Here is a 26488-nt window from a genome sequence, read left to right as displayed (position 1 = left end):
GGTAAGACATCCTGATGAAAATTAATTTCGTCCTTTGTCAAAATACTTTGTCTATGTTACAATAAAGTAATGAATATAAAGAAAATATAAAAAAATTTACATCTATACTATTTTTTTCTACAAGTATTTAAAATTGATGAAAGCTATTCTTTCATTATGAATTTAGCCCATTTTCTTTCCTTGAATTACTGAAAGATTAAATCAAATGGTTTGCAAAATTGTTATCAAGAACAAATTTCAAAGTTAAAAACTGATTGCAATAGTTTAACAACATTGTTTTCATTGTTTAGTTGTTCATAGATTTTGTTTCATGATGTGTCAATTTCTTTAAAAGAAAAACAGATTTTCATTATAAACTGAACAACACATGTATGTCCAAAAATATTTAAGATTTCTTTCAAAATAGTAATAAGAGAAGGAAATATTTGATGATTCTTCTTTCTACTCATGCATCAACAATTAAAATTTCATATGTCAGAAGTTCTTGAAACTTTATAGAAAATTTTGATATAAAATATAGATTCCAAGATATTCTTTACAGTTTCACATTGATTACAAAGCAAGATATTGTAAAGGAAATTGATGTAATGCAAGATACTATGAATAAAAGGGAAGAATTTTTATGGTTTTTCAGAAAGGAAAAGTACTAAAGATACAAAGCAAGTTCTTTGCATAGATAACACAGATATATAGATGATAGAATGAATATAGTTACAATTTACTAAATTATAATATAAAAAAATGCCTTGAAGCAGTGTTGGATTTAGGCAAAATCAGAGACTAAAATAACATATTTTGATATCACTCAAAATATTTGAATGATACAAAACAAGATTAGATGAACAAAGAACAGTATTTTAAATGTGAAACTAGGGTGCTAAATGTAGAATGATTTCTAAAGTAATCAATCCATGGTATTAACAGCTTTGAAAATAAAGAGGAAGTATGCACTTTTTGTAATTCATAAATATAACCCATTCCTTTCTTAATCATAAGTATTTCAATAACTCTGTATTTAAAACTCAAAAAGAAACGTAGAAAGAATAATTTACATAAAGCTTGAAACATTTTTAAAGGGAAAAAGAACTGAATAAATTACTAAGCTGTTAGATCTCTAAGTTCTTGTACTTTTTCATAGAAACAAAATGCAGATCCGTGGTACTTTAAGGAAAGAGGACATTACTGTTGAAGTTTTATTAATAAATACTAACATACATGACTGACCATAAACAGCAGAGAGTAAAATAAAGATAACTGAATTATAATTGTTTGGTATAGAATTTGAATAGTAAGTTGAAGATTAACTGATACCATATTCTAATATTTTAGGCGAGACATCATAATGGGAGATGATATTATTACCATATCAAGGATTAGTGTAGACAATATTCATATTTTTGTATAAATAACATTATATTCAGATGAAGAATGAACAAATGAAAGACTTTATATGCAAAAGTTCCAGATAAACTATCCAAAAATATTATCATTATATTTAAGAGAAAATTTATCTTTTTCCACACCACAGAAGCTGAAGGTATGTGCTCTATGAGTTACCATGACACATGAAAGCATTAATTGATCTGCAGTAGAAGTGAAGTTTAATAAATTGCTTATGTTGGAATATCAAAATTTTAGTAAGTTATTAAGAAAAATAAAGAATTGGTTTCTGTATATAACGGATGCTTTTTACTGACACAAAGTATTACTTAACAAAAAAGATGCTTTAAATTTGAAATAAAATATGTTAAACTTTCAGTTATTAAGTAAAGGTAAAGAAAACCTCGAAAGGTGGTTATATATGTCAATTGGATTGAAATAATAAATCTTAATTAAAATATTTAAAAATCAAAAGCAATTTATTGAAGCTTTCATAATGACTTTACAATTATTCTATTTAATTAATATTTGTTTCAATTGTAAATCTTAATTCAGAAATCATGATTGTATATTCAATATATCTTGAGAATAAATAACTTTTAATGTCATAATTAAGATAGAATTAACTGTTTGTCAGCTAAATTTTTCAATAATTAAAGAGATATTTTGTCAATATGTTCTCTTAAATATTCAGCATACTTTTATTCACAAAATTATTTTACTAGGAATTTTGTATGAAATATTAAAACTTTATCATTGGTTTCAGACTTCCAGACAATTTACATATTAATTGTCTCATAAAATACATTCTATTTTAGGTTTAGCTTTCATGGCATATGCACACATTCTCTTAAAGGTAGTAACTTGACAGAAAAATAACTAAGAGCATTGAATGAGAAATAATGATGTCTAGTCAATTCAATATCAATTATTGCAACAAACAGTTCATTTACATATAAATAGTATTTGAAAAGCACTTATTACCAGTCAAGTAATGAGTTAGGTCAGAGTTTCAAATAATACACCTGATATTCTGCAGCATCTTTGTATAAGGTACAATATTTTTTCATGATGTACATATGCACATGTTGCAATGTGCTTAAGACATTTGAAAGAATATGATTTCTCTTTCCATCTCACTGCATGATGACTTAGAAAAGTATTTTCAGCAATAGCTATGTACAGACCGAGGGCGCGTGGCTTAGTGGTTAGGGCATTCGGCTCATGATCGTAAGGTTGTGAGTTCGATTCCCGGCGACGCGTTGTGTTCTTGAGCAAGACACTTTATTTCACGTTGCTCCAGTCCACTCAGCTGGCAAAAATGAGTTGTACTTGTATTTCAAAGGGTCAGCCTTGTCACTCTCTGTGTCACGCTGATTATCCCCGAGAACTACGTTAAGGGTACACGTGTCTGTGGAATGCTCAGCCATTTGCACGTTAATTTCACGAGCAAGCTGTTCCGTTGATCGTATCAGCTGGGACCCTCGTCGTCGTAACCGGCGGAGTCTTTTCATGTACAGACCAATACTTCATCAGAGATTTTTTGATAGAAGGAGAAACAGTGTGCAAACTTGCCATTTAAAAATATAAATGTTGGGGTGAGAGAGAGAGAGATAGTCTTTGTATAGACAATATGTCCCATATTTCAGTAGTTCAACATGTGAAATAATGTACCTTATTTATAAACAGATAATGGTTAGCATCAGGAAGAGCATCCTGCTATGCAAAGCACCCTAATAATTCTTAACCAACCAATGCTAACATGGAAATAATAGAAGTGGTAACGATAGTGATGAGATGGTGACAACGATGATAGAGAGTTACATATCTGATGAAGGCATCATTAACATCATATGATAAAATCTAAAAAATTATTCTCATTTCCTGACTGAAAAGAAAATATCTATATTGGCAGTAAGATTAGAAAAATCACATACAGTTGGAGCAAATTCTATTAAATTTCAATTGATGAAAGTTCGCTTTCTATCTTTTAACACTATTTTGTTTTTCAAGTATAACCCTTTATTTTTTCACCTAGTGAAATCTGTTCTATATGCTTGCGACAGAATGCATTTCATTACAGAAATACTAAAAACCAGGTAGTGATGTTAAAGTCTGCTGATAGATAAAGGTGACAACCCAAGAACTCAGAACACAAAGAGCCAGAACAAATTCTCAAGATGTTCTGTCATTTTAAGAACTCCGCCATCTGGATTGGGCTGGTACTTTATTTTATTGAGTCCAAAAGGCATAGTTGACTTCAGTAAGATTTGAAGAAAGCTGGAATAAATACTGCAAAGCCTTTTATGACATTTCAGGATAAAAACATACTCTGCAAGATATGGCTTAAAAAGGAAATTTTTAGTTTTGCATGAAAATTATGACAATAATTACAAAAGAGACCAATTTCTTCAAATGAGTTTTGGTCTGGACAAATGAGCTTAGATCAATGTGAAGGAATCAGCAATAATGAATGACACATTATGGAATAGAGAATAGAGACCAATTACTTGTAAGTCATGGTTTATATGCTTCACAAATATTCTTTTTGAAAAGCCATATGCATAAATGAATGCAGCACAATTTCTGGTAAAGACGTTGTGAAATGCTTATGAGTCTTGGAATTAGTTGTCAACTTATTGCAATATAATTTTGACTAAGTCTGAGAGTAGAATTTTCAAACAAAATTGTTTAATATGTCAAAACAGATTTGAGTGTTGCATTTTAATTGTATTTCAATTATTTTTATTCACTGCATTTATCCATATGCACCTTCTCTCAAATCAAATCTGCATTACCTCTATGAACATAGGCCTCACAGACATTCTCTGATGGACACATTGTCTCCTTTAACAAGACACAGTATGTGTTTGAGAGAAAGCAGTCTTAGATAGCTATCTATCTAGTCTTTGAAAACATAAAATGAAAAACCTTGAAGTTTCTACAAATGCTAGAATCACAATTTTGCTTGATCTTTCTTCATGATCTATATATGTAACATGTAACATATGCATTACAAAAACTAGTGTAGTCATCTAATTTAATATAAAATAATAAAATACACTAACCTCAACCATTCGCTATTTCTCTACAAAGCTCAAGTTAAAGTAGAAGCTCAAGTCAAATTAGAAGACAATGCTACTGCAACACACATGAACATCTTAGATTGCAGCTAGAAAGAAACCATTTGATTAGCTAGAAAAGCTTCACACACCAACATACTACAACCTCTGACCTATAGATCTGCTCTGTTTTCATTTGCTTATCCTTCTGCTACTAGAAAAGCTTATGCTCTTCTGAAACAGTTAACTGTATATCACCACCCAATACCACCTGATATATTTATCTCTTCTCCTCACATCCCCCACACTGAGTCTTACCTCTGAGGCCCTGCCTTAATCACAAAGGTGAATCTTTACTCCCTAGAATGCCAATCTATCAAAATCCATTTCCCACATATTTTCTTTTCTACAAACATCTTTTTATTCATGTTCAAACCAACTGTATCAATTTCTCCAATCTTAGATGACAAGTAAAGACTATGAGTTCTTTCTGAATAAACCATAAAACACATGTTTTTTTCTCTTCCTTGTGATCCTTTTTTACACCTCACTTATTCTCATGAATGATATAAACTGGTTTTAGTAGACACAAAACATTTGGCTTTCAGCATATACTCAAATGTTTGGTGATTGCAGGCTAGATAAACAAAGCCTGTGTGAATCTGGATTTTATCAGAAAATCATGCACTTCAATTTAAAGCACTGAAAAGTAATCCAATAACAATTTCAAGGTTTATAAGTGTTTTTTTTTCTTCTAATACCTAAGGTGAAAGCAACTTTAAAAAAGTTGAATTAGATATCAAAAGAATCAGTAAAAACTTCTGCATTAGATCAGAAACCTGAAGCAAGTATCCCTTGTAAATTTTGAACTTTGCACATTTTGATATCTAACTTTTATATTGTTTCCAAAATTTTTCAAAGGTGGCTGGTGCGTGCATAAAGGAGAATATTGATGCTTGTTTAACTCATGGTGCAAGAAGTAATGGAATTCAACAATTCAAAATCAGGAGCAGCTCCATTCACTAGAAAGAACCTTTATCCCTAGTTTCAGAACTTATTTTTCGAATGTTTTGTATTATAGTGTGTGGCTCCTTATTAAAATAATATCAAAAGAACTTTTACTGGTTGGATAGCCAAATCACTAGTGTGTTACTAGATAAATTATACTCTCTCGCTCTTGCCACTTATCCTTCACTGATGTCTACTATGATGTATCTTTGGTTAACTTATGGTCACTAGTGAGAAATCCAAGTAGATTGCAGATGAAGTTTATCAGGTAACTGCTAACATAGCCATGGCTATTAATAGCTAACTGATAATATTCTGAACCCTAGCCACTTTATATATAAATCAGTTTTTCCTTCTACTTGTAATTTTAGGCTTTGCTTTATTCAATATTCTTTTGAAACTGTAATATTAGGATTACAGCTCAAACATCATTATTTGACATTACTACAATTGAATATTGTCAAGTTATTTCCATTGGAATGTGTCTAAGAGATTGGAAATAAAGACAAGAATGGCATTGTCTATGTTAGATCGAATGGATTATTGTTTACTAGTGCAATATTTTTCTTGTTTTGATAAATTACTGAAGAAAGAGAGTTATGTGCTTAGCTTTTATTGTTTTCAAAATATTGTATAAAGGTTCTGAGTATTTTCTATGTATTGGTTAGGGAAATGATGTGTTGTTGACTTGAATACTAAATATTCAATGTAATTTTACTTGTAAGAAGTTCAGTAAGGTTGACTTCAACTTTTTGTATTCTGTTGTATTTTACAACATTTTCTATTAGTGAATATGACTACATATTGTTGGATTTGTATAAACAGAATTTGTAGATTTTAAGTGCCTACAATACAGTTGTCTCCTGTTCTAAGTTAAATCTCAACTTATCTGTAATATTATCCTACAATTCTTTATTTGTGAGATTAAGAATTTATATAATGTATACTGTTTATATTAGTCAGACTGATATCCTCATCTTCATTGTTGATTTCACTAGATTTTGGCTGTTGTACACTCCAGCCGTCCTCAGGTTTCTTGTGTTGAACTTAGTTGTATTGGAACTTCAAATTTAACCCTTTATTTGATCCATGGGGGTACACTGTTCTCATTACACTCCCTGCATTCCAAGATATGTTTTTGCTTCTGTTGATTTTTTTGTGAATTACCTTAGTGCCTTGCCTGGGCACTAATGTAAATCAAGTCACCTCCAGGCTACTAGACTGCATTAACCAATGTCTTTATCTATTGTGGTATGCCTGTAGGCATAGTGTACTACAAGCATAACAGTTTCACAAAATGCAGAGAGTGGAATGAAAACAGTGTACTCCCATGGATTATTTCAAACACCATGATGTTGACTGGATGTTTAATTTTTATCACTCTCAGTACATATCCTCAGATAGTACTCTCCTCAGATTGACACCCAAACACTCTGAAATGTTCATATTGAAGCTTTCAGTATGAATGCCAAGCAGTACAGCATGTCATTTGCAATTAGATAAATTTAAATCCTACTGTGAGCCCAATGAAAATCTATGTTATATTAGTAAAGAATCTGCAATTTTTAAGAACCTAGTTAGTAACATAGGAAGGTGAATATCATCAATTTCTTCAGATGAAACAGCACTTCAAAATGCCGTTCTGTACTACAATAATGCATTAAAGAAAATTGGATTTTTGGAGAAAATCCAGTATTGTCAAACTAATTCAAACAATAATAGACCACATAGCACTAAAACTAGGAAAGTTTTGTGGTTTAACCCTGCATTTAGTATTGCTGTAAAAACTAAGATAGGAAATTCTTAAAATTAGTTTCTAAATGTTTTCAATCTAGCCATAAGTTCTATAGAATTTTTAATAGAACACTGAGGGTTAGTTATTCTTGTTGCAAAAACTATCCCTTTTTTTATTAATCAGCATAACACGAAAATTATTACAAACAACTACAGTGCCTAATCTAATCTGAGGAACTGCAACTTCAAAGATAAGACTTGCTGTCCATTGGAAGGTAAATGTCTTAAAAAATGAATTTTTTATAGAGCTAAAGTGCAAGTAGTTGGCTCATAAGAATATAAAACATACTCGGGGGCTTCAGAAAATTCATTCAAGATTCAATTCTATTTTCACTGAAATTCTTTCTGATACCCCAAGAATAGGACAGCAACTAGTCTTACAAAGGATTTCTGGGAATTGAAAGAAAATGACGTCTGTCCTTTCAATGTAACCTGGGAAATTCTAGAGACAGCATCATCATACAAACATAAAAGACCCATGAAATGTAATCTTTGCCTCTCAGAAAAGTTCTTCATCCTGTTCCAGGATAAACATGCTTTGAATTAGAGATGCAAGCTCTTAAATTCCTGCAGGTACGCCACGTGGTTAAAAATGTCAACCGATAAAATACAGTATGGATGAAATGTTTTGACTTTTGGAAAATTTTGACTGTCACATTTGAATTTGACTTTACATCTTATAGTTATTTTGTATTACAATGCTAGTGCATATTTCAACTTCACTTTTGAGGAAGCCTTCCACTGTTTTGCAAATTCAAGCTTAAGCTTCGCCAAGGTTTATTTGTATTGTTGACTCACACATTTAATTATGTTATATTAATTTATTGTGCAATTTCCTTATTTTAACATTTTAATATTATATGTACCAGACAGTTTTTTTAATGTTTGCAAATATATGTTATGATGTATATATTTATCTTGATGTGAAGATATGTCTCTATACATTTATGTGTATGTATGTATTGTAGGTATGGACATGTATATATATGTATCTGTGTGTACATGTATATATGTATGTGTGTATATGTATGTATATATATATACATACATGTATGTATGTATATGTGTGTGTATATATATATATGTGTGTGTGTGTGTGTGTGTAGGCATGTATTTGCATACATAATTATTTGTATGTTTGTATGCATGTCTATATGTGTATTTGTATGGATGTTTGTATTTATGTAGATATACATGTAATTTTTTACATGCTTTTTTCTATGTGTACATTTTGCAAGCTGAATGAAGTATCTAACTTTTAGTAGATACTTATAGGAATGCCAATCATTTCACTCTCTCTACCTCTATCTATTTTTTCCCTTTCACTCTCTAATTTTCTGTTTCTTTTTCTTTTATTTCTTTTTCTTATTTTCCCCTTTTTATCTTTCTACTTGTTATTCTCTGATTTTTTTCCTTTTCTTTCTTTTGCCTGTAACAACTAACTTGTATAAGCACATACCAGGAGGTTTTGCACACGTGCATTTATATATCTCTATATTTTGCCTATATATGTCTGTATATGTATTATGTAGCCATGTACCTACGTGTGTATGTTTAGAGTATATATGTATATTATAGATTGTTTGGTATGTGTATATATTGCTAAATGTATATGCAATTTAATGTGAAAATTTTTTAACTGGATATATCTTTTAGTTCATTAATTTATTATTATTTTTACAAGGTAATAATTTACCCAGGGTATTCAGGCCTTTTTCCTTTTTCATAAGCTGTTTTTGATTTAAGGTTTTCTCTGATTTTTATAATAATATGATTTTAAACTGCAATTTGTTATTACATTCGACCAGTTATTGAAAAGACCATAAGTTGAAAGGGCCAATGAAACAAAACCATTTTCAAATGTGAATCTATCAAAGTAATTGTATTTCTGCATATAACTTTATCTTGCTCCATTCTAAACAAAACTGTCTGACGAACGAGAACGTGAAACTCTGAGTAACAGATTTTGTGATATTTTTGTTGCTTTTTAATGAAGTATATATATATATATATATATATCTTTAATGAAATGATCATGTGTCCAAGGAAGTTTTACCCGATGTTTTCATGCTATTATTTACAGCATTATCTGATTGAGATCCATCATTCTATAAAAGAATTATTTTATGTCCTCACAAATTTTATAAATTCTTATGTCAACAATATATTCTTTTATGGATTTTAGCCCCAAGTCTGTGGCTATACTGGAACACTGCCAGTGTTATCACCTATTCAATGGCCATTCTTATGCAATTGACATACATACATACATATATATATGCATGTGCGCATCTGTGTGAGTGTTATATAAGATAACATAACAAGGCCAAGGCAACTTGATATTCTTAGGACATTTATAAATAGAAACGTGGTCTTACAGCTGTTTCAGGGAAATAAATGATATCCCATCATCAGAGATAAGTTAAAAGAGCTTCAGTTGAAGGAATTAGTAGAGTTCAATTTTTTAGAAGTTATTCAGGAGAGGGAGAGATATAGAAGAAATTAGATATAATGCAGAAAATATAAAAGGAAAATATGAAAATAAAAATACATGTTGTATGTTAAAGTTGCTGTTCTGTTCTCTAAGAAATGTATTATGTAGAATGAGGAAAGAGGCTTCCTATCCGTGATGTGAAAAGTCTGATAAGAATTCATATGTTGTTATTTCAAATGGATAGTCTGCAGGTATTAACTGCAAGTGTGGTTCATTGAAAAGGATCTTGTAGTATAAATGAATTTTGAGAATTATACTGATAAGGGGAAGTAGAGAAATGAATAGAAAAAGAAGGAGTGCTAGATGCTGGTCAAGATATTACAAGGGGATGAGGAGAGGAGAGCTATTGATAGATAAAAGGAATGGGAGGGGGGGATAGAAAGAAAAGATTAGAAGGTAAGAAAGGAGTATGCATGAGAAGTTGGAGGAAGGGGGATAGGTTTGAAAAAGCACTAGGGTGGAGAGATAAATAAATAATGTGGTATATATATATAAAGTTAATCCATATATATATATATATATATATATATATATATATGCAGAGAGAGAGAGAGAGAGGAGCGAGAGAAAGAGAGAGAGAGAAAGAATATATCATCATCATCGTTTAATGCCTCTTTTCCATCCTGGCATGGGTAGGACAGTTCGACTGGGGTCTGGGAAGCCAGGAAGCTGCACCAGGCTCCAGTCTGATATTGTCCTTCTTTGGAATATTGAGGGGGAAAAATCTGAGGAAAAAAAATAAAATAAAACAAGAAAAATAAAATAATAGGAAAATAACTACCTATGTTAGTTATTTTATATAAGTTTGGTCTGGGGTTCAAAAACAGAAGGTAGATGAGAATGAGATGTATTGTGTGTGTGTGTGTGTATTAACATATGCTTGAGTTCATGAAAAAGTAGTCCTGTGCTTGTGTATATATATATAGTCCTATATATATATATATTGTGCTATTTGGGTGTATATGTGTGTGTGTGTATGTGTTTATTGCATCTGTTATTTTTGGATCTGGTGCTTATGCATTACATGTCAGTGAACTTTGACCAAGTGTACATGCATATATGAGTTATGCATATTGATGTTTACCTGTGTTCTTGTACAGTGTGTGTGACTGTTAAGTAGAAGTGCATAATGTGTTAGTGTGTGTGTATACAGCTACGTTATACAATGAATATCTGATGATATTTATGTGTGTTTGAGTGTTGATGTGCATATAATAATATGAAATGTTGTTTGTGAGTGTGTGTATATGGTGTGTGTATATGGCCATGTATAGGCTTGTTATATTATGTTGTGAGAGTAGGTGGGTATAATGCATTTTATGGGTATATATGTGTTTGTGTATAAAAAATAATAAAATGTTACTTTAGTGTGTCTATGTATTCACGGTATGCATGTGTTTGTGTGTATGCAGATATATGTGTATCTGTTATATTGTGTTGTGAGAATATGTCTGTGTATATTAGAGTTGTGTGTACATGTATGTTCTTGTGTATATAAAATACATGTTGCTTAAGAGTGCATATATTCATTAAATTATTGTGCATGTGTGTGTGCACGGACATATGTGTATGTTATCATTTAGTCTTACTTTAAAATTTCTTGGCAATGGAAAACAAGCTGGTTTCTAAACTAGATCCATTGGAATTTCAACATCAAGAGGATTGTTGCACACGTATGTGTGCAAATGTGCAAGTATCTGGAGTCAGGGCATGAGCTTTTGTTTGCTTTATGCATCTATACACATACATACAGTTGCATTCAAGACATGTAAATATATACTTATATACTAAACTTTGAGGGAAGGTTTATGTATATTTTGACATCCATTTGATGGCTTGTATCTGTAGTGTTATTTTAATTATATTTCTTCTTCCTGGTTTTGAGAACCCTAATTTCTCAAGATTGGTGCTGAGACAGTTTGTTATATTTCCTAGTGCCTCAATAAACTTGAACTTGTAATCTAGATGAAGTAGCTGTAAATTTCTTAATAGTTCAGTGACCTTTAGCATCATGGCTAAACTGATTTCCACTACTCTACATACTTTCTTTTCTATGTGAGAGAGAGAGAGAGTGTGTGTGTGTGCATATATGAAATTTTTTTACTCTGTACTGTATTTTCTCATACATACATTTCATGTATTTGTATAAAGTTAGTGTGTATGTTTTTAGCGTAGTGCATGTGTGTATTTTTGTTTTATGTGTGTGATGTGACAGTGTTGCATGAAAATATGTTGGTCTATGTAGTGAGTATGTGTGTAAATGTATGAGAAGTTTTGTTGAAGAGGAATGGTTGTGAATTGAGACTGAAATAGATGAAGATTTAGAGATAACAGAAATCGATGCTCTTAACAAAACCTCAAGCTGATGTATCAGGTATGTGCTAAACAATGTTAGCTGGTTTGTTGTGTGGCCTGTGAAGCAAAATGGTGAGAAACAGACGTCTGGTTGACAAGTTTGATGGCATGGAAGTGTTCTATAAGTTTGTCATTCAAATGGCAGCTGGCTTAACCAATATGTGAGACATCATAGAGTGAGTATTTCAGGTAACTGTTGAACTCATGTGTGAAAACAATAACAATGTATTTATAGAATATTTACCACTAAATTATATATCCATTATTCAAGATTAAGATCAAAGAATACTGCATTCTCTGAAGATTAAGTAGCATATATCACTTTTCATGGTATGTATGACAGATACAGTAAATTCTAGTTTGACTATAAAAACATTTATTAAATAATACAAGAGGAAAGCCGATGCTAATGCTGTATTGACTAGCTTCTGATGCTGAGTCAAGTTCATCAACATCAGCAATATCAAAATTAAATCAAATGGAAATTGTAATTGTGAGTCCCGTGCCAGTAGCACGTAAAAAGCACCATCCAAACGTGGCCGATGCCACTGGCTTCCATGCCGGTGGCATGTAAAAAGCACCATCCAATCATGGTCAATGCCAGCTCCTCTGGCACCTTGTACAAGCGGCATGTAAAAAGCTCCCACTACACTCTCGGAGTGGTTGGCATTAAGAAGGGCATCCAGCCGTAGAAACACTGCCAGATAAGATTGGGGCCTGGTGCAGTCTCCTTGCTTCTCAGACCCCAGTTGAACTGTCCAACCCATGCCAACATGGAAAACTGACATTAAACGACGATGACTACGATGACGATGATGATGATGATGATGATGATGATGATGAAAGATGTCCTCTAGTTCTTCCTAGTACCAGAGATACTGTAAATCCATCAATACTAATAAATGGTTGGTATAATATTTGGCCAGTGTTAATGTTTAAGAATTCACCTGATGAAAATATTGACAATGAGAAAATACTTAAAAAGGTTTGCATGAATATAGTAAATGTTTTAGGGTATCTGGTGCCAAAGACATTAAGCATAGTGAACACATTGTGACAGCAAATGAATGTCAATAAAAAAAAATAACCTATTAATTATCCCGGTGTTAAATACAAAACATAGATATTGTTATGACTACAAAGAAAAAGAATTAAAGTGATGATGAAAACACAGATGAAGATGAACCAGGTGTAGCTGTAAGGCTTAGTTCTGACAAGTTAACTGAGGTGTTAGGTGAAGTAATTAAAAGGGTTGGGTGACATTGCTTCATGACAGAACATGAGATAATGTCTCTTTACTAGATACTTGAAAAATTGTACAGATAACAGTAAAAGCATATGAAGCTTTTCTCAGAATAAATATTTCAAAGCAGAATGTGTGGCAAAGTAGTAAGCTTACATCTGAAAATCCTAAACCCTCAGCTTCAAGTACTCTAGATTTGCTTCCTACATCTTCACAAATCCACCAAGAAATAATCGTAGATTTGTGAAGGCATAGGAATAGCTGTGTGGTAAGTAGCTTGCTTACCAACGGACATGGTTCCGGGTTCAGTCCCACCGTGTGGTACCTTGGGCAAGTGCTTTGTACTATAGCCTCAGGCCGACCAAAGCCTTGTGAGTGAATTTGGTAGACAGAAACTGAAAGAAACCTGTCGTATATAAATATATATATATATATAGTATGTGTGTGTGTGTGTGTGTATATGTTTGTGTGCTTGTGTTTGTCCCCCAAACATTGCTTGACAACCGATGCTGGTGTGTTTACGTGCCCATAACTTAGCGGTTCAGCAAAAGAGACTGATAGAATAAGTACTAGGCTTACACAGAATAAGTCTTGGGGTCGATTTGCTGGACTAAAGGCGGTGTTCCAGCAAGGCCACAGTCAAATGACTGAAACAAGTAAAAGAGTAAAAGAGTCTATGAAACACAACATAATCCTTACAGCTCTCACTCCTTTGACCTAAGTGATTAAATCCACAATGCCTATACTATTTCACTAGATTAATTCACATATAATTTATATTTAATACATAAAACATTCCTTCAGACTGTATTCATTAACTTTTACCCTATACAATATTTATAAACTCTCATAGATATTCAAGTATTGCATTTAATAATTTAATATATGTTAAATTTAAGTTTCTAGATGTGAATGTGAGGTGAATATTTATTTGCTCTGTGGTCTATTGAAGAATTATCATATGGCCACATTTCATCTGGAAAGAACTGATCAACCAGAAAGGTTTTGAAACTAAAGGTTCCAGAAAACTGGTGGTATACTTGTTGAACAAAACCTTATTAATAAAAATATTTCTAGTGATCTTAATGAGATCTGTTTGATCTTTAAACTTTGTTTATAATAATTCATATTACTAAGTTTTAATCCTTTAGGAACAATTATTTTCAAAAAAGAACCTACGTATAAAACTATTTGCTTGAATTTTAAGTATTTATTTTTAATATGCCTGGGTTATCAATTTCTAAAAGATAAGAAATTTCCTTCATTAATTTAAATTGTTCAAACAAATACCTACAGATATTTTATACATTGATGCTTATTTATTTTTTTTTTATTCAGAATTACAAGTAATTCACTGTAATCTTTTAATCAGTGTTTTAAGTATATCTTTATGTCTTTCATGTTGGTTTTTCAAAATATAGTCATATTTCTTTTTCATAAAAGGAAGTGTGTATTTACTAATTATATCAAATATTAGCATTTTTTCTTCAGTTGATACACACACACACACACATACAAAGATATTTTAGTCCTTAGTGACAGTAGTAGTATTGATACCCAAAAATTTTATATCCAACTTATTATGAATGCCTGGTTAGAACAACAAATGCTGTGATATTCATCTTGAGAGATTTTCTCATGCAGGTGCTTTGTGCCTAAAAACACACACACTGCGAGCCAGTCAAATATCTATTGATGCAGTCCAATAAACCAGAACCATGTGAAATGGGAATCCCAGTGCTCATGAGACAAATTTTGTCTGTTATGATCTATGTGTGTGCTTTGCATCTATATGAGAGGATCTATCAAGGATAATGATTTAGTGTTCTGATAGAGCATATATATTAAGTTGGATATAAAGATTTTCTTTTGGTATTAATATTGCTTTTGTCCATAATAATTAATTTTCAATAAGCCTGCTGATTATTTGCAACATCAGTGTCTAAAAAGATGTTGATATCCTATATATTATAGTAGTGAGATTTAACTGGCATGATCAGTACTTCTCACTGTTGAGGTCTAATAGGCTGGAATAACATGAATTCTGGTGCTCATGACAGATGAATTTCATCTGCTACGATCTTTTATGCACCATATGCCAATATAAGAAGATTTCTCAAGGCTAATAATGCAGTATTTGGTGGTTTAACAAGGCATTCATGTTAAGTTGGATATATATAATTTAGTCAGAGGAAGAAGGGTAAAATGCATAACTCTTTCCAAGGGAGGAAGGGAAGAAGTCATTTTCTGACAGGAAATCTGGCCCATATGCTTATAACAGAATGTACTTGAACAAAGACACCCAAAGACAAAAGCTATGGACTAAGTCTAAAGTGTAAGTAATAAATTTTAGTTAAGATTAATAGATATTCCTCAATGGAATTTCTTGTTTATATGCTTGCTTACATCTTATGGAGGCTACCATTTTAAAGTCCAAAGCTTTAATCCTATGCTTTTCAGCATTTGTTTGTGATTTTTATTAGAGTGCACTTCAATAAAATTGGATTTATGTGGACCAAAGAAGAATTAAAAGATTGTCTTATAAATCTCTGATATAAATATAGTTATAGTAAACATAAATGGCTGGTACTTCAAATTCAGAACATCATCTGTTATTAGTATCATAAAGTATATTGCATGTATGTCTTATTACATATATATGTGTGTATTTATATATATACATAGGTGTAGGTGTGGTTGTGTGGTTACCAAACTTGCTTCCCAACAATATATTCTTGGGTTCAGTCACAGTGTGGCATCTTTGAGAATCACCTTCTACTATAACTCAAAACCAATTGATAACTTGTGAGTGAATATGGAGATGGAAACTGAAATACATCCATTGTATATGTATGTGTGAACTCTTGTCCAGACATCATGTGATGGTTTTAAATCAGTATGATAATAATAAAAGTGAGGCTATTCATTTCCATTCTTCCATAAAAAACATGACTAGCTATGGGAAAATAAACTTGCTTGTTTGTTGAACACTCATTTTCAACATAATAGTTCCTAACTAGTTTTGTATGTGTAAATTAATGTAGTATGTGTACCATCATAGGTATATGAGGTGAAATTATTCTTAGACTTGCAACCAGGTGTCAACGTTTTATGTTTTTTACATTCTTACTCCATTTCTGACTGAAATCATTGCTCTCTAGGGGTTTGAAGTAAACTATCATACACATCTGAAACATCTTCCATACAATTTTACATTCATATGTAAAAAGAATAAATGTCTGCTAATAGACACAATGTTGTTACTAAGTCAGTTCAAACATTTATAAGCTCATCCATTGAAGCTATTTATTCACTACTTCTCTCAGAGTACTTTTATATATTGTGAAGCAACTCAGCAACAGCAACATACTTAAGTTTAAATCAACATTTTCGATATCACCATTTCCTATTGGTGATTACAATATGAAGTTCTCAGGAATCATTTCATGTGATCATGTGGTCAAATGTTTCAATATATATTTAAATTTATATGATAATGTAGGTATGAAAGAAAATGCTAGTGAGTTTTTAATCTTCTTAAGATGGGATGAAGAAGGGAGGTTAATTCAGATAATTTACAGTTTGAATTATTGCCATTTGATAGTTGGATAGAAAAATATTAAATAATAGTTTGGCAGTTGTGAAAAATAGAAATAAGGTGGGAGATTTACATATGCTTTATAAAGGTTATGTGCTTTGAAGCATAGAGAGTCAGTAAGGATCTAGCATTTCCACAGGTGGATGCCTTCATCTTTGATTTGATTGATGTATATTAGTGATGTATTCATTCAATATCATACTTCCTGTTTTTATTATTAATCAAGACAAGCGACAAAATCTTTTTTCAAAATGATCTAGTGATATATATGCAAGCCTAATTGGTATGCAAGTATAACAAGATGCATTATAGTGATGGTAGTAAACAAATGATGAATTAGTAAGAAAAATATTCTAATGCTTTAGCTGTGATAAAGATTGCATTATAAAAAAGAACCAACCAGAATAATAGCAGCCATTTTCTTTTATATAAAGCCAAATTACTTTGTAAAAATTTTTATATATATATATATATATATATATATATACATATATATATACACATATATATATATATAATTCATTTTATATATAATTTATTTTATATCATAATTAATGGGTAATAACATCAATGACCACAGTTTCTGAATGAAATAATCATTGGTTTACTGAATTTGTGATTGAGAAAGAAACAAGGGAATATAACTTGAATCAGAACAAATATTGTACAGGACCTCAAACAACATCAGTTTTTCTGTTTGTTTTCACTGATATGTACAATTTTTTGCTGATATTCATTAACAAAACACACATACATATACAAGCATTACCGATTAACAGAGGCCAATAGCTATATAAGAAACAAATGCATTGGAGCACTTTGTACCATGAGCACTCTGGAAATAGATTCTCTTGCTGAAATAGATGCCCAGCTTGCTCAAGAGAAGTAATTGTCACCTTATGTCACCAAGGAATGTATTTAGTTGGAGAGGTGTAGGTTGCTTTAAAACTATAGTAACCAGGCTAAGAACAGGCTGGAAAAGTTCAAGGAACAAGTACCATTGATGGCAGCAACCGTTTTTTCCTTGGACTGAAAGGCAGATAACACTTGTGTTTGGACTGAGATGTTAGATGGTAGTAGAATATGAGTCTTGAATGCAGAGAACTTCAGAAGACAGTTCCCCTTCATCCCTTCTTTTTCTACACTGTCACTCATTTCCTACTCTCCTCTTCCTCCCACCTTAAATCATATGTATCCCTGATCACCCCTTCCACCCACTCTGTATCCACCATTCATCACATCCATCCATCAAACCTGTCCAATTTTTTTCAGATGTCACTTACTTTTCACTATCTTTCCCAACTACTACCCACCAACAATCCCAGTTTGCCTGTCCTCCAATCACTTCTAGCCACCTTGTACTTTGAGGTTCCACAATGACACTACATTATCACTAGTTTATATCTTTCCATCTCCATTCTATAATGAGAGTAAGCATGTAGCTCTTCTACAGGAAGAAACTTGTTCTGGTCCCTTCTCTCATACATCATTTTCTGGTTAGAAAATTCCACTGACAAAAGAGTGTGGTAGTTTTTATGAGGTGCTATGTAGTAGAGCTGACTCTAAACGATATGCTTGGTAAGCAAATTTTTAGCCATACAGCCACACCATGCTGAAATCACATCACTTTACACAAGAACCAAATTATTAATGGATTATTGGCCTGTATCATTCAGAACAAGTTTTTAAACAATTTAGAGTTGCTACTTTTCATTTGTCTTTTACATATTTTGACAAAAAATTCAAATTGTTTCTATTTTATCTGATGATATCTTAGAGAATAGCCTGTGGAAGAATTAACATTTCTTGTTTCTAGGAAAGTGGTCTGACCAAATTCAAGAGCCAGTTTTCTATAAAACAAAAGCGTTAGTAAATAGCGGCTTTGTGGTAACATACCAGTTTATAGAATTGAGTTAATGCATCAAAAGAACAAAATTAAGTTAAAGGGTGCACTTCATCTAATCTTTTGGCACTGAAGTGATGTCTAGTTAATAAACACTTTGCTCTATGATATCTTTGTGTTCCTAGAAACTATATCTATATAAAAAATGCTGAATATCTTCTCTTTTAGTAATCTCATAAAATACCATACTTAATGGAAAAACTATCATTTTGAATAGATTTCTCAAGAGATAGTTAATGTTTACATCTGTTGCTGAATTTTACCAGGTTATCTACTGTTTATTTATAGTCTATTTTTTCAATGAAGTGATTTATTTTCAGTAATACTTAAAGAATGGTTTTATACAGATAAAATGGAGTAGTGAAAGACTGTACAGAAGGAAAATTAGTGATTGTTGTTGAAGCTAATGAAAGATTCTAAGTGGTTGAGATTTGAATAATTCCTAAATAACAATTATAGGGTTTAGCTGGAGATCAGTTTAGAATCATTAGAGCATGAGATAAAAAGCTTTGCAGTACTTGTTCAGGTTGTTTGCATTTTGAGTTCAACGTCAACTTTGTGTTTCAACTTTCTGGTATCGATAAAATAAAGTCCTAGTTAAGTACTGAGGTCAATTTAATCACCTGTTCCTTCTTCCATATTTATGAGCTTATGCCTATACAAAATATTGTCATTACAGGGATTGAACAAAGATATTTTAATGATCTGTAAATTAACAGAAATCCCTGATATGCTGGGCGATATGATATGCTTGAGAAGACCTGTTGAGTCAAGTAAAATCAATATCGTAGGTGGAGCCGGAGCCCCCTGACTGGCTAGTGTACTGGTGGCATGTAAAAAGCGCCATCCAAACGTGGTCAATGCCAGGTCTGCCTGACTGGCTCCTGTGCCAGTGGCACATAAAAAGCACTAACTAAACGTGGCCGATGCCAGTATCCCCAGACTGACTCCCGTGCCAATGACACATAAAAAGCACCATCTGAACGTGGTCGATACCAAGTCTACCTGACTGGCTCGCATGCTGGTGGCATGTAAAAAGCATCAACCGATCATGACCGATGCCAGCACCCTGTGACTGGCTCCTGTGCCAGTGACACATAAAAAGCACCATCTGAACATGATCATTGCCAGGCCTACCTGACTGGCTCCTGCGTCAGTGACACGTAGAAAGCACCCACTACACTCTCAGAGTGCTTGGTGTTAGGAAGGGCATCCAGCTGTAGAAATTTTGCCAGATCATATTAGAGCTTGGTGCAGCTGCTGGCTCTCCAGACTTCAGTCAAACCATCCAGCCTATGCCGGCATGGAAAACGGACGTTAATTGATGATGATGATAATGATTACTTATATTTCACATGATAATAAATTTTTTGAAAAACGTTTAGATATTAAGTTAACCTTTATAAAATATTCAAGATATTAAAAGAATCACATATAAAATAAAACTGACTTCGGCCTTGAATTCAAAAAATATAATTAACCATTAAAGATTAATATCACTTGTTTAACCTCAGCTCAATTCTGATTAAACACACCTATGATTAAAAGAGTGCACTTGTGACCATCCTGTTTTCTTTTTAGGGATATCCTTTTTAAGAATCAAGACTATGGAAAAGGTTGCAAGACGCAACAAAAATTTTAGGAAAATAAAAATACGAAATAAGTGGAAATTTTACAGGTGAGTGTGTTACATTATAAGGCACAAAAAGAAAATGACTCTCCTCAGACACAACAGAATATGCTTCAACACATGAACTCATATAAAGAATCTTGCAAACAAATCCAAAAACAAAATAGTAAGGTGTAATTTAAGAAATATTTGGTTGCTATTTCCAGCAGGTTGAGTGACTTCACAAAGTCTCCCTTAATGGTTCAAAATCTATATGAGTTTTAAACGATGGAATTCTTAATGGTTGATGATCGATTTTATAAAACATTTGGAACTTGAGAGTACAATATGATTGCTTGCAGTTTTGCATATTTCCATAATAGACAGTAGATTTACATTCACAGACAGTTTTGATAAGAAAGAAGATAACTCTGTTTACACTTAAGATGTTATTGTTAGGATATCATATGAAAAGAAGAGAACACTAGATATTCTGTGCACAACACCAAAGAAGTGGAATAACACTGAAATGAAGAGGTGATTGGATATGTATTGAAAATGCCAAAAATAGAGATTCAGACAAATCTTAAAAAGCAGAGCATTTTAAATATGTCTGAGTGTTGTGTTCTAAAAACTGAATAATGATAAATTACATTAATAAGAATCAAATTTCAATGAAGTTGCAATTATTTCTAATAAGTGGGTGAGCTAACTTTACTACTTATTATTCTTTTGTAAATATAAAAGTTAACTCTTGGGAAATTATATTTCATTGCTTTATTATTCACATATTAGGTATAACTTTGCATTGTTAGCAAATTATTATCGAGTATCTGGTTCTTTTCTTTATCGTGAATGTACAATATTTATGATAGAATAGATTAATTCCTTAACCATATTAACAAAGATAAGCATTTCAGATATGACTCCTAAACTGATTTTTATATTATTTCAATGTTTTTATTTAAAAATAAAACACCTGCACAGAAGAACAGCATTGTTGCTTCTTTTCATACATTTATTAGTTATGATAAAATATTATTACTAATAAATCAAAGAACACAGTATTAGAATATTTATCAATTTTTTTAAACCTCTGTATCAATACTTTAATTAGTTGACATCTTTCATTCTGTAAAAGATGATACTAACTTGTACTGAAGTTCCAAGACACAGTTCAGTAAACTATCACTTTGCTGCTTCTGTTTCAATTACAATATTTTTGAATGTATAAAGAAGAGAACATCTTGACAAATAGACAGTCAGTTTTCTTTCATTATTCAATAAGTTATTTGCACAAATGACAACAAATTATTCACCTTGCATTTTAATTTACAATATTTTAATCAGTAAAAATATATTGGTAACAAATTGTCAAATAATATATTAAACTGAAAAAAAAAATGAAGAAGAAAATATGTAATAATTTTCTACTTCTTTATTCCTAGTAAAACAATAACAATCTATTGGTTGAATATCTGATAACTATTATTTTCTAAAGTGTACATGTATGAGTGGGTGATGATAAGTCCTGGCTTTGGGTAAAAGGGAATACAAGAGGATCAGTTAATTATGATTTTATTCAACATATTCCCATCTCAGATTCACACACTTAGTGCAGCAGTCCTTCAGTTTTCCTAAGCCCAACCTCAGAAGGTTGAGCCTCTAACCAGGCCTTTTGTAATACCCTTCAAGCTAGGAACTTTTCAGTACTCCCTTACAGTTGACATTGTCCTCTGTCCTTCATTTCACAAATTTTGCAAGCTAGTCTGAAATTATGTCTGCTTAGAGTTCCAGTAAACCAATTGTTTTGCAAGGCCTTCTATTAAGGAAAATTCTATTTTATGATCTGAAAGAGGATATTCCAATAATTAGCCATTGATAGCTTCTACAATCTATTCCAACCTTATCCACATCAACAAATTGTGCAAATATGTATTATACAATATGCAGCAGTGCCTTCTTATACATCTGTCAAGCAATATTCACAAACTTATGAATCGTTTGAGACGGACTTGAAAATTTATGTTAAACAAATATTATAAGGCACAATCTCTAGCCTACTTATTTGGTCTTAGGTAAATGTTTGTGAAATATTTGAATGCATATATTTGATTATCATGAAAAATGTGAAACAAATGAAGTTCCTTATTGAATATTCTATATACCCATGCCATTACTTTCCATTCAAATACTTAAATGACAATGGAAAATTCTAATATAGCATTTCAACAATAGTGTTAAAAGATATCAGTGCAACACTATTGTTGAAATTGACAGAAACACTTCATCATCCATTTATTCATTTTTGCATGCATGTGTGTATGCTTCCATACATATATATAACATGGCACTGTCAACATCGAATTTGCAGGTATAGAGAACTATCTAAAATGCCTTTTGAACGTTTTCTTTTACAGCTGTGCTGACCCCTCTAGCCTAAATCAGTAACTGGATTATTTCTGCTGCTACAAATAAGAGAAACACCTTTTACATGCCAACAAAATGTTATTTGGACAGGATTACAAAATATGTGAAACACCGTGTGGAATTTTGTTATGGCAATCATGCAATCATGGCTGATATTGATAACAACAACAACACAAGCTTTACTATGACACCTGTAAGTTATTTAAGATGATGTTTGTACAAGATCTACTTCGGTGCAATGGAAAAGTCTCAGATGATCCTTCTATCAGCTAAACTAAGTGGCTAAAAACTACGGGACAAATGTCATCCTAACTTAAAATATTTTACAGCAAAACAGCCACAGCATTCTTTGCAAACAAATATGGCTTTCACAGAAAGTAATGGTTATTCTAATTCCTGTGATGCAAACAGATCTTCTTAAGAGACTCTGAAACAACCAAAATCTGCCATAAGAGATCAAAAGTAATGTAACCAATTTGAAAAAGAAGACAGTGAAATATATTCAACTTAGGAATAATTTGAAATCTCAGTTCATAAAAAAAATTTCCAGTTCTTCTAAATTGTCTTTGAGTTATAGGTCATTCTTAAAGTGGTTATAGAAAATGCCAACTGCTTGTTATTGATGATGTCACTGGAGAACAATGGAATCATGAGATGTTAACTATTGGACAATTTAACACCTTCCTATACATAGCTGCTATTACACTTAAAGAACACTTCCAAGAAACCTGCAGTGCACATGCTAATGAAATTATTAAACAGAAGCAATCCAAACAGAAAACAAAACTTGAAATAAACACCAAGAAGTGGCATTGCCATGTTAGATGGTTAAGCACAGTAATAAAATGTAAGTAGGATAATGAGTTCATACCTCACCAATTGCATCTTAGGCAAACAATAGCAAAGCTCTGTGGCAACTCTTCATGTCAAGCTCTTGAGAGAAAGCTAATTACTTTAAAGCATGTAGAACACTAAAGAAAAAAACTTCATTATTGTAGAAAAATGTTTGAGCAAGCTAGTTTGAATGTCAAGTTTCCTTCCAATCTACAGGTATTTTACCAGGAGATAAGGAAGAAAAACATTACCATTAAGAAAGCCCATCACAAGAAGATCTTGAATCATTCTGGTTTCATATCTGGAACAAAAAGAGAGATTTCAGCCAGGATGCATCATGGCTAAATACAGTAAGGAAAGAATACTGGACCAACATCATCAGTAAAACATACACAACTGACCTTGAAACTTGCACCAAAGTTGTACACAACTAAATAATAATGTGGTACATGGAAGAACCCTAATAGATGGATACTGATACAGGAGGCTAACCTACTATAGAAACCATTATAAATATTAAAAGAACAATGGAAGGCCAATTTGCTATAGCAAACTAGTACAGACAAATCTTGAAGCTAAGACAAAACCACTAAGTTGGTAAAAAACTAAAGGCCCATTGCTTGCCTAAACATTGTTTTCCAGCTTTATGCAATGTTAACCAATTGCAACATAATCATCTAAGTCAACAACATGGTAACTGATTAGCAGGCAAGTGGTAAGGAGAAAGTGTGGGGACATACTGAACAACTTTTGATAAGGCTGTGCTGTCTGAAGTAGGAAAACAACAGAAAACTTGTGAAAATGCAATGTGGTTTGATTATAGGAACGTATTTGACGTTCAACTCTATTCCCCACTTATAGTTGCTGAAATCTCTACACTTAATAAAAGTACTTGTAACCTCAATTCCCGCCATTCAGAAGTTCACAAAGACTTTGGTAACAATCCTTACACTTACAAGTGAGAGTGCAATGATCAGCTTTGATGTTATAAATATTTCAAAGGGAATATCACGAGATAATATAAATCCAATATCATTTCTGTTACAAAATTTCCATAACTACATGTTAGAGTCTGTGACTGCTAGAGATACCAATAAAATCCATAATTTCTTTGTGGTTGACCTGAAGATCTATGCTAAAAATGTTTACAGTGTTGAAAACATCTGGAGTTAATAACAATATTTTCAACTGACATAAGAGTGGAATTTGGCCAAAAGAAGTGTTCATATTTGATTGTTGAATGTAGAAAATCAGTTCTCCAAACCCAGAACCTGTGTCAATGATTTCTCTATCTCTCATTTTCCACACAAAGAATGCTACAAATACCTAGACATTGATGAAAATGTAATGCACAAATGTGTTGTGAACACAGAGTAACTGAAAAAAATTACACCAGGCTTTAAAAAGTATGACAGTTGGAGTTCTCTGCTAACATGACAATATCTCATAGAACATTTGCAGTACTAAAGCTGATACCAGCATTTAAGATGCTTGACTGGTCTGTAGAGGAAAGCTATTCCATGAATGTTAAAACAACTCATGAGCTAGTAACTTTCACAGAAACAGAGATGTTGACAGGCTCTACATACAAAGAAATGGAGGAGGTAGACTTGAGATTAGTACCACCAGCCTGCAAATGTCATAGTATCTCTCAGACATTACCTTTTTGCATGTCTGTGTGTGCCCTTGTCTAGACATCATGGGATGGTTGTAAATGAACATCATTGTCACATGAGAGAAGTTATTTGTCACTAGTAATCAATAAAAAGAGATGTCTAGCTATTAGTGATGGGAAAATATTACTGTGCTTGGCAACAGGAAGGGCAACCAGCTATAGAAAATCTGCCTTAACAAATTCCATATGTTCAATGCAAGCTTGAAAAAGTGGCTGATAAATCACAGTGATTATGATGCTGCTCTTGCTGCTGCAGCTGTTGTTGTTGTTAAGCAACAAGACAGGTAAGGGTGATTAGGTGATGGTCTAGGGCTTAGGGGCGGGAGACCCCAGATCTTGGGAAAAAAAAGGAACTTTGGTCGTCTTGTTGTAGTCAAGGGCTCTTCATTGATGCCCAACACCACTGGAAGGTGGCTCTCAAAATCGCTGGAAATGTAGATCTCCAGATCTAAATTCTTGGATGGCTGCTGCTGCAGCTGATGTATGCCTGTATGTATGTATGTATGTGCACATTTGCATGCACAAAAATAAACATAAGAGAAATTTATTCAATATAAAAGACAGCAATGTATGGTGGGCACAGGTGTAACCTTAATATAACCAAGTTTCTCCTTTCCAAACATCATTTGAATATCATTAATGAATATGTTCATATATATATATATATATATATATATATATACATACACATATATAATGTACTGTTCCATGATAGAAAGACAAGGAACAGGTAAAACACAGACGGACTATGAGTGTCTCATTGCAATGTGATGCTTGTTACATAAGTTGTAACACACAAAACCAGCTTAGCTAATCTTCAGGTTCTATTATGTCTATGTTCTTTACATTGTCATGCAGAGATAACCAAATAAATCATCAAACTAGCCACAGCATGAATGGCGAGTTGAAAAAAATGAAAAGAAAGACAAAGTTAAAATCAGGTGACCAATGACAGTAGGAGTTAGAGTATAGGTTGCCCTAAAAGGAAATGAGGTGGGTGTGTCTACAGATGTCATTAAGAGGAAGGAAAAAGGATGCTAAGTAGAGAGGCAAGGGAGGTGGGGAGACTAGTAATAAAATTCATTCACTCAAGTTCTTTTGGT

The 26488-nt window shown here is 32.3% G+C and overlaps 1 protein-coding gene across 1 annotated transcript in view; it reads right to left on the bottom strand.

Annotated features, from left to right (window-relative positions):
- LOC115209614 overlaps positions 1–26488 on the bottom strand; it is a 1042307-nt gene that overhangs the window by 615427 nt on the left and 400392 nt on the right. The window lies entirely within an intron of this gene.

The sequence above is a fragment of the Octopus sinensis genome, linkage group LG3, assembly GCF_006345805.1.
Source record: "Octopus sinensis linkage group LG3, ASM634580v1, whole genome shotgun sequence".
NCBI lineage: Eukaryota > Metazoa > Mollusca > Cephalopoda > Octopoda > Octopodidae > Octopus > Octopus sinensis.
This window is presented reverse-complemented; position numbering and strand designations above follow the sequence as displayed.